The following is a 7,683-nucleotide window of genomic DNA, read 5'->3' as shown; positions in this document are numbered from 1 at the left end:
AGAGAACCCTATTTAATGCAGGGGCACTGTAAGAAAAGCAACTTGCATCTTGGAAGCACACATACAAATTTTTCTGGCTTCACAGAGAACTGCCCCTTATGTCTTCATGCTGAACCTCAAAGGCATTAGGAAGCTGTAAACAGAGAAGCAGTGTTTATAGAAAGAAACAAGTGTAAGCTGGTATAAAGAAAGGACACTGGAGTACCTTTAAAATGGGATGCTAAAAATAACGCTGCTTTTCAGTCAGAGGATCCCTGAACCATCTCCAAAGCAGCCATGTTTTTCAGAATATCTGTACTACAGTCAGTTGTGAATCCCCCACAATGGCCCCAGCCAAAGGCTCTTCCCGATCTGCTCTGAACCCCAAGGCTGGTGCTGTGACCCCACAACTTGCCCTCCATGTCCCAACAGGAGCGGGATAGAAGGAAGGAGTTCCCACTCCTCAGGGGTGAATTGTGCTTAGATAACTGAACTTCCACACAGGAAGAACACTTCTGGTTTCTTTCAGGTGAAAAGGAAAACGCTACACCCTTCCCTCAGCACCTGCTATTCCTCCCCAAGCCATCACATGCCAGAGGTTGAGGATGGCCATCAGACTGCAAGCAGCGCCAAACACGGGGACGATATCACTCCCTCTGACTCTTGGGGGAGGGTGACTTTTCCCAGGCTATGAAGATGCCTGGCTGAAGGTCCAGGGACAGCAAACTGGGAACAGCTGGCTGCCAGGGCTGCCAGGTCAAGGGGATTTCCCTTCCAGCACGTGATGTCTCCTGCCCATTGTGAGCATGTCAGGGACAGCTGCCCCCAGCCAGAAATCTCTGACATGAATCCCTCCTCCCTCTCCATGTCAGAGCAACCACAGAAATGCACACCTCCCTTGCTCAAATGCCAGGGAAGGGTGCCAGGGCAGCCTCAGGGACAAATGTCTCCTCCACCAGAATATCACAGCAAAGGTGTCAGCAGCCTCAGCCACGACCACTCCTCAAGCAGAAATACCAGGATGGGGATGCAGACCATGCTTGAATACAAGCCTTTCCTTTGATGAAGGTTTAGGACATTCCTGTCAGGTTTGAACTTCTGGTTCATTACTCAGGCATGTAGTACCTCTAATGCCAGAAGAAACCAAAATCAGGAAAGTTCTCTGGAATTATTTTGTTCCAGATATGACCAGAGGAGAAAAAATTATCATCATGTGAGGCAGGTACCACTGGTAGAAAAGTTCCCCAGAGGGGTTCACACAGCTGAAGTTATCAAATCACAGTTTTGCTGCAGGTTAGACCGCTAACAGCAACCTCCTTCAAAGAGACCTAGGAAAAAACAGATTTTCATCACTTGGAGAGGAAGACAACAGAGGCAGAACTATGACAAGAGGATGAAGATAAACTGCTGCCGTGGATGTTTCTGCTGAACATGATTCTGCTTGGCTTTCACACATGGATTCAAAAAAATCATGAGCAGATCAATCTTCTCAGCACAAGGTCAGGATTCCTCCTGTGGCAATAGGGTCCATGTTGGAAAGGACAAAGTATTTTGCAGGAGGAAGGAAACTTTTTGGATCTGAGAACATTAGGTTAGGTAAGTGCTTTAGTACTTAAATATTTCATATTGGTTGGCTTCAAGATCTTAGGTTTACATGTTGTTTTCAAGTAGTAAGGTAATATTAGAATTTGCCAACTTGATGGTTCCCTTTAACCTCAGAGTGAGCTTCCATAGGTGTGAAAAGTGAAAAGTCTGCTCCCCACCTGTCACAAAACATAGCCTGCACATGGAATTCTTTGGAGAAGGCCAAAAGCAGGCTTCAAAGACAGTAGACATCCATCCCTTGGTGTGCTTCTGTGATAATTTTGAAAGACAAAGGATGTTGTACTTAAAAGCATATAAATTAGCACATGCATAATTATCAAGGGTTGTGAAGCACAAATGAAAACAAAGTTGGGGCCGGGAAGAAGGTCACTAAATAAGAGGAAAAGTGAAAGGTTGTATCCTGTGGTCTCACAGGTGTCTCAGACTGGCTAGAAACAACAGTCCCCTCAGACTGAAAGGTTTCAGACTTGGACCCCAGGAGGTGCTCTCCACTCACTCGCCTTCTTCTAGGGCACCTAGAGGAAGTCCAGTTAGCTGCAGTCTAGGAGGTTCTCACTCCACTGACACATACAGAAACTGGAACAGAGAGTGAAACTCCATCCTAGTGACTTCTGCTATTGTCCAGGAAAGTCCTGGGTATCCAATCTTTGCCCATCACTCCTTGGTTATGTCTCTTACCCAAAGCATGGCCTGTCATGGGAACTTTTCCCTCAGTGGTAAACACTGTGACACAATCTGCTGATGAACTCAGAGCCCCATTGCCCAGGCTCTGCTCCTGTCCCTGCGCTGTAAGGCCAGCATTTGGGTATATACACATAGTTCTTCTCAGCCTGGTTGCTGATGGAGAAAAAGGAATCCTTTTTATTACTTGTAGTCATCACAAACAGGGGAGAGGAAGACACCTCAATCAGTTGGAAATAATATTGTTGCAAGCGGACCCAAGTGATCAGAGTTAAAACGCACAAAAGTCTTGAAAGCTGGATCCACCTCTTCCAGACCCCCAACACTTCCTGGCTGCTCTGCCCCAGCTGCTGAGCAGTGACAGTGTCTTTGGAGCCAGCAAGTTCCTCCACAGCTTACTGACCTGTCATGTCCCTGTACTCACGGAGAAGACCTGTGCCCCTTCATGACCTAGCTGACATTGCTCTGGTCTGCAGAGCTGAGCCAGCCTTCAGAACTCAATCCTTCATTCTTTAGCTGACCTAATACTTCATACAGTTTTGAAAAGAGCCAGAGAAATATGGCAGGTGTGATTTCTTGGTCTTTTACCTCACATTCTAATGAGGACCCCAAATCCTCTTCTGCTACCCCTTTTGCACGTGACCCCACTTCTATAAAATTATCCCACAGTGCACAGAAATAAAAGAGCTATTTCCCAGCACAGGAGGATGAAAAGCAATGAGCTATAAGCAGCTTGTGTCATAGCACATGCAACCCTCACCCCACGCTGCCTCACATGCCTCCCCCATCACTGCAGGAAGGTCAGCCACCCTAGGGACATCCTTCCCTATTTCCCTCCCCAAGCTGCTACACACCCCTTCCCACATGGAAAAGCTGCTGGATATTACCTGACCCTGATTTTTCAGTCCAACCCCACAATGAGAGTATTTACTGACTCTTCCAAGCACCAACTCAGGCCCCTCTACTTGGGCTTTATGTGTCCCCCCAGCCCCAGGAGATAGCCACATATTCCCAGCAGGAGGTGGCAAGGAGTGCCTGCTTACTCAGAAAACTGCTGCCAGCCACCTGCACCCAGACCTGCTGCTTTTCTACTCTGAAACATGCACAGCTGGAATTGCTCAGTGCAAATGAGTTAAACTCATAGAAAATCCCACAGGGAAATTATTATCTTACCTGTCAGGTAATAAAGGTAATGAAAACAAGTTTGAACAAAAATCTCAAATACCATTCAATGAATAAGCATATTGAATTAATGGACTCCAGGAAGAACATCTTTGCCCTCATGACAATCTGCTTCTTGACACACCTTTAGCTAACAATGAGGATAACAGCTCTTCAGGACCCTGAAAGGGGAAATTAAAACTACACTTCAAAATTAATTTCCTTATAAATGCTTCTTGTTGATAGTATCTTCATTTTTACAGGTAGATCTTTCATTGTCTAATGAAAAGAATTCACAACTTTTTCTAGTAGAGACACCTCCATTTGCAGGCTCCTGCTCAGCTAAATTTGGATATTAGGACTGGCAGTAAAATTGACTTTGATGCTCAGCCGAGAAGGGGGAAACAATCCTATGCAACTCACTGTTCAAATTTAAGGAAGCAGCTGGGAAATCTCTGAAGCACATCTTGCTTTTAAGTGTAAGTTTCAGGTGAGAAATATATCCTGTGTATTAGAGAAGTGAGGCGTAAACCCCTAGATTCCAGGGATTCCAGGCCTCAGTTAACTTCTAAAATAGCATGAGCTATCAACATAGATATCAGTGTAGCCCTGTGCACTACACTGAGTAGCTACAGAGCACAGAAAAGTTCCTGTGCAGCACTGGAAGATGTGCAGCCTGGTTTAACTTGGTTACCCACTACCCAGAATTATTTACATAGGTACAAGATACCTGTTTCAAGAATCAGGTACGCAGACAAGCAATGTCATGCTGCTGTAACAGCAGGAGGTCAAAGTGCTGTGATACATTTGGTTTGGGTAAACAAGGGCAGCCAGGGGATGACACCCAAACTCTGTGTTTTTAATTTAAAACCTAATTACAAGATGCTTCTTGTTCCTCTTTCTGCTGGCAGAAATGCCCTGACCCCACTGAAATTAAAACAGACGGAGATGAGGCCCAGCAACAGATCCCATTACACGGATATAATTTGGATCCCCCATAAATCATTCTATATAAACATTTATTCAAGAAAACAACCCAGGATGCCCACAAATCTGCAGCTACATTTGCTGCAGATGTATACCAACTGAGCATCAGACTCCCTTGACTTTTCCCATCCCTAACTGCAAGTCTCTTACAGTCCCCAGTGGTAATCTGGGATGAGACATTTGTCTGAGCCAAGTGCAAAGACCCTCTGAATATTTAAAGAGAGGTTTCAGTGGATCTGTGTCACTGAGCCACTTCCCAATGCAGATTCCCAGCACATCTGTGATAGACATCCCTGCATCCTTCAGGGATCACATGATTGAGGATGTGAGGAACCAGCCCCAGGTTCCCTCCTGCATCCAGAACAGCATGCTCTGCTTTCAGATAGTCACAAACACTGCCTTCCCAGCCATGCCCAGAGCTCTGTGTGTGTGTGTATGTTTAACCCTTGGAGCACACCAGACACCCTGGTTCCTCCAGGAGCCATATTCCTTCACCTCCTGCATGAAAAGGTCATTGGATGCAGCATCAAGCTCACCTCCAGCTGTCCCCAAACAGGCTCTAACTGCAGATTTCAAACCTTGCCTCCTCTCCCTTTCTCACTAGCATTGGAGGTGGTGATGAAATACAGAGGAAGTTTCAGCACTCCAGGGCCAAATCTTGCACTGTTTCCAATGATTTTCAGGCTCATGTGGCACCCAGCATTTCCATCCCATGACCATGGTTATTCCTGGTCACTGGTTGTCAAGGAGTAAGGGGACCCAACCCTGGGGCAATCCCAGAGGGGAACCCTCTGTCCAGGACAACCAAAGGCTGGCATGACATGAATCAGTGTTTTCAAGATCATGGGTTAGCCCATCAGGGTGGCCCCTTTGCTTCTGCTTCCTGTCTTGGCAGACGTTGCTGAGGGTGAGGTTTTTCCCTGCTACCATGGACTTCTTGGAAAAAGAGTGCCAGAGAGGAAAGTGGCTGTGCCAGCAGATAGGATGCCTGCCAAAAAGCACAGACCAGGAGAGGCATCTGCTCTCCAGCACTGTGCCAGCTCAGTGGGGCACTTCCTTCCAGCACAAACCATGGCTCCAGACCATGTCTGCTGCTGGGGATGTCCCCACACAGGACCTGAGTAGTCCCTTCAAAAGTTGTGCGGCCACACAGGTGCTGAGTGTGGGCATCAAGAGCACCAGGTAAGCTCATTGTTCACACTCACCTTTAAATCCCTGGACCATTTTTTTACATTTTGCATCACACCAAAGCTATCAGATGTAAAACAGAAATTCTCTCAAGCACAGTAACCAGGCACTTGGACTTTCTACCTGCCCCACTCCCTGCCCCACAGCAGCTTCCCAGGAAAGGGGGAAGAGGTAGGCTCTGCAGGATCACAATATTTTAATTTTCTGCCTGCAGGGCAACTGCTTCAACACAGATCTCATCCAGATGTGTGCAGAAGATGCTTCCCATTGAAGCTATCTAAGCAAGGGATAGCACAGCCCCCACAGCCTTCACAGACCCTCTGCAAAGACCCTCCACAGCCATTGCTGTCAGCAGGCCCTCCAGCCAGCCCCTGCTGTGGCAGCATGCTTCTCCAGGTAACAGGGAACCACACTCCATGGCCAGGGATGCTGGTGGCTAGAAATCAGGAACAGAAATAAGGAAAACAAGTCATAGAATCATCGAATGGTTTGGGTTACAAGAGATCTTTGAAGGTCACCTACTCCAGCCTCCCTGCAATGAGCAGGGACATCTTCAGCTACATCAGGTTTCTCAGATTCCTGTCCAAATTGACCTTGAATGTATCCAGGGAGAGAGCAGCTCTCACCTCTCTGGGCAACCTGTTCCAGCGTTTCATCACCCTCATCATAAAATATGTCTTCCTGTTCTATCATCTAAATTGACCCTTCTTCAGCTCCAAACCATTACCCTTTGTCCTACTGCAACAGGCCCTGCTAAAACCTTTGTCCCCATCTTTCTTATAGGCCCCCTTCAAGTACTGAAAGGCTCAAGAAGGTCTTCCACCCACAAGTGGAACACAGATTTTTGGAAGCTTTGGGGTAAGGAAGGCAGCCTGTCCTTTTCAGTCTCCAGGCAGGGAGTCAATCCCCACTCTGAAGGTGCTGGAAGGTATTCACGTCTCCTGGGAGTGCCATGAGCCCTGCTCTGGGGAAGGTACGATGCAGGACCTCGATACAGGCAACTGTGCTTTTAGGCATACACCTCATCCCCAACAGCCTGCTGGTGGCAGTGCCCTGCTCAGAAAGCAAAGCTTTCAAGAATCATGGAATATACTGACTGGAATGGACTTACAGGGATTATCAAGTCCAACACCCATTTCTGCACTGGTCAACCTCAAAAGTTACACCATGTGTCTGAGAGCATTGTCCAAATGCTTCTTGAACTCTGGCAGGCTTGCTGCCATGACCACTCCCCTGGGGATCCTGTTCCAGTGCCCAACCACCCTCTGAGTGAAGAACCTGTTCCTGATATCTAGCCTAAACCTCCTCTGACACAGCTTCAGGCCATTCCCTTGGGTCCTGTCACTGGTGGCCATCGGTAAGAGATCAGTGCCTGCCTGCCTCATCTCTTTCCCTTTGTGAGGAGGCTGTAGGCTGTGATGAGGTCTCCCTAAGTCTCGTCTTCTCTAGGCTGAAGAAGTCTAGTGACCTCAATTGCTCCACATATGGCTTCCCTTCCAGATCCTTCACCATCTTTGTTGCCCTCCTTTGGACACTCTCTAATAGCTTTATTCCTTTCTTACATTGTGGCACCCAAAACTGCCTCCAGCACTCGAGGTGAGGCGGCCCCAGTGCAGAGCAGAGCAGAACAATCCCGTCCCTTGCCCGGCTGGCGATGCTGTGCCTGATCCCCCCCACCCCAGGACACGGCTTGCCCTCCTGGCTGCCAGGGCACTGATGGCTCATGTTCAACTTGCCGTCGACCAAGAGTCTCAGGTCCCTTTCCTCATTCCCCAGGCTGTTTGAACACCCAGAGATGACCACCTCAGGTGCAGAACACGGCATTTTTGGAGGCACCTGCTCTATCCCGACGGCGCATTTCCAAGTCCGCAATGGGACACATCGCACAGCCAAGCCCTGGGGCAGGGAGCGCAGGGCCCGGCATTCAGCGCTCTGTCGGGACAGGGCGCCGGGGCTCAGCTCCTCCGCACGGACCGACCCCCGGCACCAGGCACTCTGCTCCCGGCCGCTTTCCCGCGGAGAGGATTTCTCGGTTCCCTTCTCGGGGGGGGGAGGTGCAACTGGAGTTTCCCAGCAGCTGGT

This window comes from Fringilla coelebs (genome assembly GCF_963513975.1).
Source record: "Fringilla coelebs genome assembly, chromosome: 6".
NCBI classification, from domain to species: Eukaryota; Metazoa; Chordata; class Aves; order Passeriformes; family Fringillidae; genus Fringilla; species Fringilla coelebs.
The sequence above is the reverse complement of the archived record's forward strand: the minus strand, read 5'-3'. Positions refer to the sequence as shown.